The following is an 11,513-nucleotide window of genomic DNA, read 5'->3' on the forward strand; positions in this document are numbered from 1 at the left end:
GAGGCTTCCGGAAAGGAAGGCAAGTTTTGCAGTTTTTGTAAAGGACTTCTTTTAGAAATACTGAGAACTTACTGGAATTACAGGCAGAAAAAGGCATCACAATTAAAGAGATTGTACAGCCAGGGCATTGGGAACTTTATGAAAAGATCAAGGGTGCATAAGTATCTCTGTTTCAATAGCTGTGTACTATCCCCATCTATCTTTCTATCAATCTGTCTATCTATCTATCTATCTATCTATCTATCTATCTATCTATCTATCTACCATCTATCCATCTATCTATAATCTATTTATCTATCTATCTACCTATCTATCTATCACCTTAATGTGTAGCTAATTTCATAAGAGATTAAGAATGGCAGAGACAGAAAAGGTAAGTGAGAAAAAGGTCACTTTTATCATAAAAGTTTTCATTATGACCCAAGGGGAGTTGATGAATAAAAATAACATGAAGGAAAGAATATTACAGTACTGGAAAATTAGAATCTGGAGAACTATAGAGACAAATAGCTACCTTAAGACACAGCATAAACCCTCATCCAGGATTCCTTGTACTTCTTGAGAAAATAAAATTCCTGGTTCCCACAAAATGATAGTGTCAGAGGGCTCAGAGAACATACAGGGTTCTGAGTTGCATTTGATGGTGTCTAGAAGTGGTAAGAGAATATAAGAAGGACACTATGTTCATGAGCAGCATTCAAACAGGTCAGCTAGCATCATTTAGGGTACATGACCTTAGTCAGTCCTCATAACCAGTTTATGCCATTTGAATTATTAACCAAAAGTCAAATGTGATGTGCCTTTAGTTCTAGAAAGGTGAATTCCCCAGGGTCATGCCATTGGCAGAAACCAAGAAGAAACTGGAAGTTCTGCTTGCCTGTCATCACAGCTAATTCTTTTGGTTTTGTCTCTTACCACCAGTGAGTCCTCTATGTCCCAGTATATAGCAGCAAGATGAATATTTCCAGTTCCCCTCACCTTTCAGAGACAAGGCTTTGGGACCTGGTTCTGGGCTGACCCCTCTCTGGTTTAATGTCAGTGGAAGGTGCTGTCAGAAGCCACATTGATGGATCTCTTTGAGGCTAAACCTCCTCAATTTGCAAAAAAGGCTATGATGCTGAAACAAGGAGATTAGATACCAGGAGCACTTTGTATGCAGAACTGAGAGTATGTAGTGACTCACTGGATTTATGACATGAAGCAAAGGAAGCATTAAGGAATGACTCTTCTGGCATGTAAGGATGGAGACCAAGGGGGAGCTGTCAACAGCATAGAAAATATGAGAGGACGAGCAACTGTCATGGTAAATCTCACCTGGAAATAAGAAGATGCATTTTAGCAATTAATAGATACAGCACGGAGAAGCCAAAATATTACTATAGCACATTTTATTTTGTGTGTGTGTCATTAACTTATGGTTAGACCAAGTAACAGATCATCTCTGATAATTATAATTTAAAATCATTTAAATGTACTGAACAGTATTTTACATTCTGAAGGAGATTAAACTTTTCTGGTGAGAGATTCAAATTACATTCGAGAGCCCATTTACCATGGATGTTGTCAAAGAGTTGTTTAGGCAAATAAGAGATGATGTAGAAAGATAGTGGCTCTACTACTGTGACAGATTTTCACCTGCTCTTGGTATGACACAATTTGAAATAAGTTGAGGTGATGATACTTATTATCACTATCATGAGCCTGACCGTGATTGTTCTACTGTTGGTGGAAACAAAAACTATTTCCAGGTGTAAGATTTCAAAAGGATGATTGGAGATGGATAGCTCAAAAGAGAAGGAAAGGCACTGCCTTGCTTTGCTGAGCAAAACATTTAATATAGCTAACTTTCATTGACAACAGGCAGAATGGCTTATTTAAATCAATGTAAGAGAGAAGTTGTAGTGAAAAGCAATGGCAAATAATGTATTTTACAAGCACGGAATCTATTTACAAAAACACCTGTACACATCATCTCAGCTAGCCCACCGATGGTCACACGCAGTTGCCAGTCTGATTCCTACCAGATTCCAGGCCTGTTTTTTCCCAGGGAATTTTATGAAAGCTCATTTCACTCAATTTTTACTATTACTGAGTGTCTTTGATGTATACACGTATCTACCTGTAGATCTGAAAATAGGACCCAAACCAATTCATTACTAGCAAGAGAGTGACAATAGATTAAAAGATAAATGTGATTTATTAAAGGGATGTGGGCTATAAAGAAACAGATGTATGTCTTATAAGATATAATTGAAAGAGGGGCCAGAGACCTAATGAGATAGTTTATAACGATGTTGAGGAATATACATCGGTGCGAGACCAATAGGATGTGCTAAGGGGATGAAGGTCCAGGAAACAGAGAAACAGGTGGTAAAAATTGTTACTGTATTTGAGAAGTAAAGAGTTGAGGGGAAGTTGGAGAGGTTGATTTGGTACATATTCATTTTGAAATGTTGATTAGACACACAAAAGGAACTGTCTAGCTGTATATCTTTTAATATCCAAGTCCAAAAGTTTTGGCAGATTAAGGGATGGAGGCATAAATCTCATGGACATCTCCATTTTTATTTTTCAACCACATGTCCAGTTAGAAAAACCTTAGTGTTGAGAATGTGGTCAGAGAGTGAAGAATGAAGTGTCTAACGTGCAGCGATCTTCAGAAGGGAGATAAGTGTAGAAGCTGACTGCACCGGAAAGTCTAGAGTCAGAAACAACATCCTCTGCCACAATAAGGAACAACACTGTATAAAAAGGAAACTATTTATAAACACTTCGAAGGAGAATGAAGTCACTGGGCTTCTCGAAGTCTAACATAGAGAACTGTGACAGTGGAAACTGCTCAAGGTTGGTTTGTTTGTTTGTTTTCCACAGACAGCACAAATTGGCTCTCCACTTAGATAAATATCATTTAATGGTAATAGGAACTTGCATGATATGGCATATATTGAGATACATATAGGACAGGTTCTATTCTAATTATTCTAATTATCCCTGATTATTCTAAGGTTGAACTAATTTTTTATTAATTAATTTTTATTTGACAATTTTATACATGCATATAATGTATTTTGATTAGTCTTTACTTTGCCCAGTCCTATCTCCCACCCATCTCTACTAACCCAGCTTTCTCCTTTTGCTAGCAGCTACTCTCTGAGATTCAGGATCTTGGCATTCTTTAGGGACACATTTACTTTAATTGGGGCCACTTGTGGCCCTTGACTTAGAATGAACTATTTTTTAAAATAATAATAGTGTGCATAAATCAGGCTGTGGTGGCACAAACTTCTAATCCCAAGCCCCAGGCCAGTCTAGATAGCATATTGAGTTCCAGGCTCTCCTGAGCTATATTGTGAGATCTTGTCTCAAACAACAATGAAATAAATAACAGCAGTATACATACATATTAAACTTTCTTTACAGAAAATTGCTTAATGTATCAAGACAGCTATGTGTAGTTTTGTAGATGAATATTATTTTCACCATTTTGCTAATAATTACAACACACATTGAAAAGCTAACTTGATTTGAATGACATCATCTAGTCGATCTAATAGACCTATTATGATACCTGAGCAAGAGCAGTAGGATTTCTAACCTGTATTCGTTTCCAAGCTAAGGAGGTACCGTGACTTCTTACGCACGTCTAGAATCACAGACAATGCAAACAGATTTACTGGCTGTAAATCACACATATGCACTATGAATCACCTCTTTACCATGCGCAGCAGACCACATGATCAACACGTACAATGGTTGTGTGTCACATAGCACTTGGGGAAATCATGGGAAGATATGAACTATAATCAAGTTTTCATTCCACCGAAGCTTACTATGTTCGGTGTAATGTAATGACAAGGTAGATTTTTTAAATGATGATTAGTATTGATAAGATTTTTAAACTTAAATTCTTGAGGCTTTCTTCTTTACACTATATGCTATGTTGCTTTTCATCTTCTGTAAACACTTCAGGAAATACATACAGTTTAAGTTATGTTACATGCACCCAAATGTTCCCATAGCCACATCTCCAAGTTTCTCTGCTGCTTTCTTCTAGTAGTTTTCAGGTGATACATTTTTGTTTACCGTTGAAGACCTCTGATATTGGTCAACAGTAACCTGAACTTCTTCGAAGGACGCCCGTCTACATTTTTTTTCTTTTGAAGCAGGGCCTCCCTCTGTAGTTCAGGCTCATTTGGATTCACTGTGTAGTCCCTGCTGGTTTTAAACTCAAGAGAGTTTTCTTGTGTCAACCTCTCAAGTCCTGGGATTACAGATATGAGCCACTATTCTTACATAAATGAGCCACCATTCTTACATAAAACATATATTCGACATATTATTTTAAAAACTTAAAAAATTGTGTAATGTAAATGTGTGTGTCTGTGTGCGAATGTCATATATGTGCTGGTGTCTGTAAAGGACTCTGGTATCCTGGATCTCGAGTTGCAGGCAGTTGTGAACCATCTGATGTGGGTGTTGGGAACAAAAATTGTTGTCTTCTGTAAGAGCAGCAGATGCTTAACTGCAGATCAGTCTTTCCAGCCCTTTTGTAACTTTTTTAATGTAAGGACTTTTCTATTTTTACTTTCTTGCTATGCGTGGGTTAGAGTTCAGGTTTTTGTATCCTAAGAAAGCACTCTCTCTATCGTCCCAGTCCCTTGCATATGTATCAAAGACCCTTCTGACTGGTTAACTTTGGATAACCAGAACATCATGCGTATGAAGAGAAAAAATATTGTAAGTAGAGATTCAAAACAATCTAGACCATTATTAAGTTCCCTATTAGATATGTATCTTACCTTTTATGTATGGTTTAACATTCTCATGAATATTATGTAATCTTCTTGAAATGTAACACTACGTCTAGCTGGTCTATAGACAACATCACTGTAACTAAGAGTGTAAGGAGCCAAAGACCCCATCTGAGACCGAGAGAAGAGACTCCATTTTGCAGTAGCTTGCTCACTTGAGGCTCCCACCAATGTGGTTGATAAAATATTGAATGATGGCTTTGTTTTGTTCTGGAATTAATTTTTTTAAAAAATAAGTTCACAGACCATTATCCATAGTAGAATATGTCATTCACCATAACTTGAATCTTTGGTAACTCATATTTGACCCAGTATAAACTATATTTTCTTCAACATACTATTTTATTTGAACAGAAAGAACTTATCAGTGAACACCACTGTTTGTCACTAGGAGGAGGACTAAGAGCACTTCCCACCCCTTCTCTGTCACTCTGCTCCGATTTCTTTATCTGCTAGATTGTATCTTTCACTTTTCATTAATTCTTAGTGTATTCCTTTCTTTCTCATTTATGCTGAGAACACTCACCGCAGTGTGGCTGGTTCAACTATTGGTTTTCATCCTCACTTCACCTCCTGATCTTGTGAGAAATTAGCCAGCTGCTCACCGTCCAATTCCATCTCAACTCAGCTTCCCCTAAAAACAAACAAGCAAACAACAAAGGAAACAATTTTCTTTTTATTCCTCTAAAGAATTTCCACCCACAATAAATTGTTGCCTTTTCTTTGCTCTACTAATAAACACCCTTTACAATGAAACATGATATCAGATTGAGACGTCAAGAAAAGGAAAGAATCACATGGATATTATCTTCAATTGTAAGACAATTAGTTTATTTCACACACTCATAAATGCATGCAATGTATTTTGGATTAGTCATACTTCCTATAATTTGAGTTAAATTTAAATTAAAGTAACTTGAGTTAATATGCAAACAAACTTCACAGTACTTAAGTAGAATAATAAATGTAATAGCTTTCAAGTCTATAAACTTTAGCCATTCCTCTGCATAGGTTTTCCAATCCCAAGTGATCATTCCTAAACACACTGTGGTAGTTTGAATATGCTTGGCCCAGGGAGTGGCACTATTTGGAGGTGTGGCCTTGTTGCAGGAAGTGTGTCACTGTGGGAGTGGGCTTTAATACCCTCCTCTTAACCACATGGGAGCTAATCTTCCCCTAGAGGCCTTCAGATGAAGATGTAGAACTCTCAGTTCCTCCTGCACCATCCCTGTTTGAATGCAGTCCCATCTTGATGATAATGGACTGAGCCTCTGAGCCTGTAAGCCAGTTCCAATTCAATGTTGTCTTTATAAGAGTTACCTTGGTCATGGTGTCTTTACAGTAGTAAAACCCTAACTAAGACACACATATACATAGAAAGATCCCCTAAATAGTCTCAACAGGTTGTGTTTTCATGAATATATGTGTATATGTATACATCTTAGGAATAAAGAAGAAGAAATTGTGAAGCTGAGGAGGAATGAAGGGCATGGAAGGAAATGGATGGGGGAGATGGTATTATAAATATAATATTAATAAAAAATTTCATCATCATGATACAGTTTACTAAAAGTTCTTCTAGACATTTTCCATGAATGCAGGTCTATTTACATAGGTTTGATTTTTACTTATAAAAAAGGAAAAAATATTACTACTGGTATAAACATACAGATATTTAAGAACTAAGCCAAGCAGTCATTACATTTTGTATCAGTTAGATCAAAAATTCTAATGCTTATGTGCATACTAGGTTTTAGGAAAATGAAGAAAACCATACAAATTAAAGTTAAAAAGAAATTTCTTAGTACACAATTTATTCCCAAAAGTTTCATGTTATTTGACTAATGAGAATATTCTTATTTCTTGTGTAGAACAACTTACAATGAAACAGTATGCACCCTAAGAGAATTCAGTGAGTTATCTTTAGTAGTCAAATGTGGAAGTACACTCCATTGTTTCACATGTAAGGGGATATAGGATAATTTCCTGGACTTTCAGGTTCAAGTTAACAAAATAAGAGTAGCCAATACACAAGTTTATACATTCCTGAGTAGTGTTAGTTGTTGAAGTTGGTCAAGTTCTTGAAGAACTTAAGGAGTTGGTTGTAAGTTTGGCTCGATGTACCATTCCTTTTTGCCTGCTGATCCCTGCTGAGGCAATAAAAACTCATGTCCCAAGGGAAAAAGTTTACAGAGATCCTTGTACTGTTGTGAGAGTAAATGTCTCCTGAAATGTGCTATAGGCTTTACTCCCACTGGATTCAGATTTACCTGTAGACTAGATGAGAGTGCCAGTGGGACACATGAACAGAAAAGCATAGTAACAAAGAGGTAGGGACAGGGAAGATGTGTGGACAACTGAGATGTGACATCAGAGGAGCCTGACAATGTTGTCACTCAGAGGTTCAGTCTGTGGACTAATGTCTCTAGAAAGATACTTAGACCTGAGGCAACAAAACCCTGTGCTTTCCTTCTTCTCCCCAGTGCCCCTGTTGTTGGAGCAGCCTCCTTCCTCAGTGGAGTACTTGCCTGGAGGGTCAAATATGGATTTATTTATAGGTTTTTCGCATGCAAAGAAAATGTGCATTCTTACTATGTCAAACAGGCTCTGAAGTGTCTCGGTTGCTTCTCTTCCTATAGTACACTCCAGTGTAGAACAATTATACTTGTTTCTTGGTATCCAAGGAGATTTGTTAAAAGACCTGTATCACATCTAAAATCCATGAATACACAAGTTATTTATTTAAAGCAGTGTTAAGTTTGCCTACAACCTATACACTTATTGATGTGTACTTAAAATCAGCTCTAAATTACAGTGCCTAGTACTGTCTATCATCTGTCTATTTATCTTTTTTCTCTATCATCTTGTTATTAAATATCTATCAATCTATCAGTTTACCTATATCTATATACCATCTATCATATTTATATTTATCACGTATTTATCTATCATCTCTCTATTATCTATTTGCCATTAATCTATCATCTATTTATTATCTATCTATCTACTCTATCATTTTTCTACATGTAATGCTATAGAAATAATTGTTACACTGTAAACAGCTATTTTTATGTCATAATGACCAAGGAAAGAGGCTGTGCTTTTCCCATGAATGTTGTTGATGGGATGTGATGTGATGTGAATGATGATTGCTTAAACCTAATTAAGATAAACCAATATCTACAGAGGGAAAACTATGCTGAATGTTCCTACCACAAACTCACTGGTTAGTTATATCAATAATGTTAATAAAAAACATATCTTTACAATAGTCACAAATAATATAAAATATCTTGGTGTGACTCTAACCAAGCAAGTGAAAGATCTGTATGAGAAGAACTTCAAATCCCTGAAGAAAGAAATCAAAGAAGATCTCAGGAGTTGGAAAAATCTCCCGTGCTCATGGATCAGCAGAATTAATATAGTAAAAATGGCCATCTTGCTGAAAGCAAACTATAGATTCAATGCAATTCCCATCAAAATTGCAACTCAGTTCTTCATAGAGTTAGAAAGAGCAATTCTCAAATGTATTTGGAATAACAACAACAACAAAAAAAACGTAGGATAGTAAAAACTATTCTTAACAATAAAAGAACTTCTGAGGGAATCACTATCCCTGACCTCACTACTATAGAGCAATAGTGATAAAAACTGCATGATATTGGTACAGAGATAGGTAAGTAGATCAATGGGATATAATTGAAGATCCAGAAATGAACCCACACAGATATGGTCACTTGATTTTTGACAAAGAAGCTAAAACCATCCAGTGGAAAAAAGACAGCATTTTCAACAAATGGTGCTGGTTCAACTGACAATCTACATGTAGAAGAATGCAAATTGATCCATTCTTAATTCCTTGTACAAACCTCAAGTCCAAATAGATCAAGGACCTCCAGGTAAAACCAGATATACTGAATCTAATAGAAGAGAAAGTGGGGAAGCGCCTCAAATACTTGGGCACAGGGGAAGACTTCCTGAACAGAACACCAATGGCTTACGATTTATGAGCAACCATCAACAAATGGGATCTCATAAATTGAAAAGCTTCTGTAAAGCAAAGGACATTGTCAATAGGACAATATGGCAACCCACAGATTGGGAAACGATCTTTACCAACACTACATCTGATGGAGGGCTAATACCCAATATATACAAGAATTCAAGAAGGTAGACTCCAGATAACCAAATAACCCTATTAAAAAATGGAGTACAGAGCTAAATTGAGTATTCACAACAGAGGAATCTTGAATGGTTGAGAAGCACTTAAAGAAATGTTCAACATTCTTAGTCATCAGGGAAATGCAAATCAAAATGACCTTGAGATTCCAATTTACACCAGTCAGAATGGCTAAGACCAAAAATGCAGGTGACAGCAGATGTTGGCAAGGATGTGAAGAAAGAGGAACACTCCTCCATTGTGGGTGGGACTACAGCTTATAAAACCATTTTGGAAATCAATCTGGTGATTCCTGAGAAAATTGGAAATAGTTCTACCTGAGGACCCAGCTGTACTGCTCCTGGGCATATATCCAAAAGATGCTTCATTACAAGGATACATGCTCCCCTATGTTCATAGCAGCCTTATTTATAGTAGCCAGAAGCTGGAAACAACACAGATGTCCCTCAACAAAGGAATGGATACAGAAAATGTGGTATATACACAATGGAGTACTATCCAGTGATTAAAAACAATGACTTCATGAAATTCACGGACAAATGGGTGGATCTAGAAAATATCATCCTGACCCAGACACAAAAAGACACACATGGTATGTACTCACTAATAAGTGGATATTAGCCCCAAATCTCACAATGCCCATGATATAACCCACAGACCATATGGAGCATCGAAGGAAGGAAGATCAGGGTGTGGATGCTTCAGTCCTGCATTGAGGGAGGAACAGGACGATTGTGGTAGGTTCAGGTAAAGGGGGATGGGGGGGGGAGAGGAGAAGGAGGAAATAAGGGTGGCAGTATCAGGAACTGGAGGAGATGTGAGAGAGGTACAGAGGGTCAGGAAATCGAACAAAAATATGTAGGGGAGGAGAATGATAAACTGGGTATAGCCACCGGAGGGTCCCAGACACCAGGGAAACGTGAGGCTCCCAGGAACAAATGGGGATGACTTTAGCCGAAATGAGCAGAGAAGGGGGAGATAGAACCTGTTGAAACAACCTCCAGTAGATAGGCACAGCCCCTTGTTGAGGGGTGGGGCCACCCACCCATCTTAAAGTTTCTAACCCAGAAATGTTCCCGTCCAAAGGAAGAACAAAGACAAAAAAATGGAGCAGACACTGAAGTAAGGACCAACCGAAAACTGCCCTACCTGGGAATCCATCATGTCTGCAGACACTAAAACCAACACTGTTGCCATGGTCAAGAGAGGCTTGCTGACAGGAACCTAGTGTGGTGGTTCCTTGGGAGGTCTGGCCAGCAGCTGACCAATGCAGATGTGGATGCTTGGAGTCAACCATCAGACTGAGCTCAGGGAACCTGGTTGGGGAGCTGGCAGAAAGACTAGATGAGTGAAGAGGGATTGCAATCCCATTGGAAGAACAATATAGGTTGCCATGATGACCCAGTTTTCCCAGAGTCTAGACCACCAACCAAGGAGTGTACCAGGCAGGATCCATGGCTTCAGATACATATGTAGCAGAGGATGGCCTTGCCTGACAGCAATGAGAGGGGAGGCCCTTGGTTCTGGGGAGGTTTGTTGCTCCAGAGTAGTGAGATGCTGGAGCATTGGGTGGAAGAGTGTGGATAGGTGCGGGAGCACTCTCATAAAGGCAAAGGGGAGGGAGAGGGCGTGTTGGATGGAGTAACTGGGAAATGGGATATTATTTGAGACGTAAACAAATGGAATGATTAATTTAAAAAAAAGAAAGAAAAAAATTAAAAAAAGAATACCTGAAGATTTATCAGATATGTTAAGTACAGTTCTTCACAGGGTATGGCTCATTCACTAGATGTTTGATATTTTCATCAGTGTCTCACTTTGAGAGCTCTTCAAAAGAGCAGCGACTAATGCATGCAATGGTCCCAGAGCTTTACCGCACTTGTGGACTTCTCTAGCACAACCAAGAATAAACTACAAGCACTCTTCTTATACCTTTTAATGCTGACTTTGTAGAGTCCTAGAGAAATCGAGTGCCATTTCTGAAGTTTCCGATGAGTTCATGCTTGACAGTTCCATCTCTAAGGATGAATACCTTTCTCTCAACTCGCCTGAATTTGACAGAGCTGTGCTTTATTTAGCATGCATCTGCAACAGGAGCAATAGTACCAAGGAAGCATTTGCAAAGTCAGTGAGTGATGAGATCTGTGGCACATATTTAAAGCACACTGGTAACTTTACCTTAATTTTAACTTTTGATGTTTAAACTTGCGGAGAGTAAGATCATTGGAAAAATCACTAAGAGGAGAAGCCATGCCCTGGCCGCATACTCTCTGTAATGACTTTCAATGTGTAGAACACTGCAAAAATCATTGCTTACTTCACGTTCAGATCCAGAGCCTTCAGCATTGTAGCAAGTGAAGCCTTCTCAACTGGTACAGCACTGGGGATTCATAAAGCTTCCCTAGTTAACATGCAAATCCTTGTGTGAAGGAATTTTGGAATGTGACTAAGGAAAAAATGATTCTTTTTTTTTATAGCATATACATTTTCTTTTTTTTTTTTTTTTTTTTTTTTTTTTTTTT

Source organism: Grammomys surdaster, unplaced genomic scaffold (genome assembly GCF_004785775.1).
Source record: "Grammomys surdaster isolate TR1022 unplaced genomic scaffold, NIH_TR_1.0 126679, whole genome shotgun sequence".
Lineage (NCBI taxonomy): Eukaryota > Metazoa > Chordata > Mammalia > Rodentia > Muridae > Grammomys > Grammomys surdaster.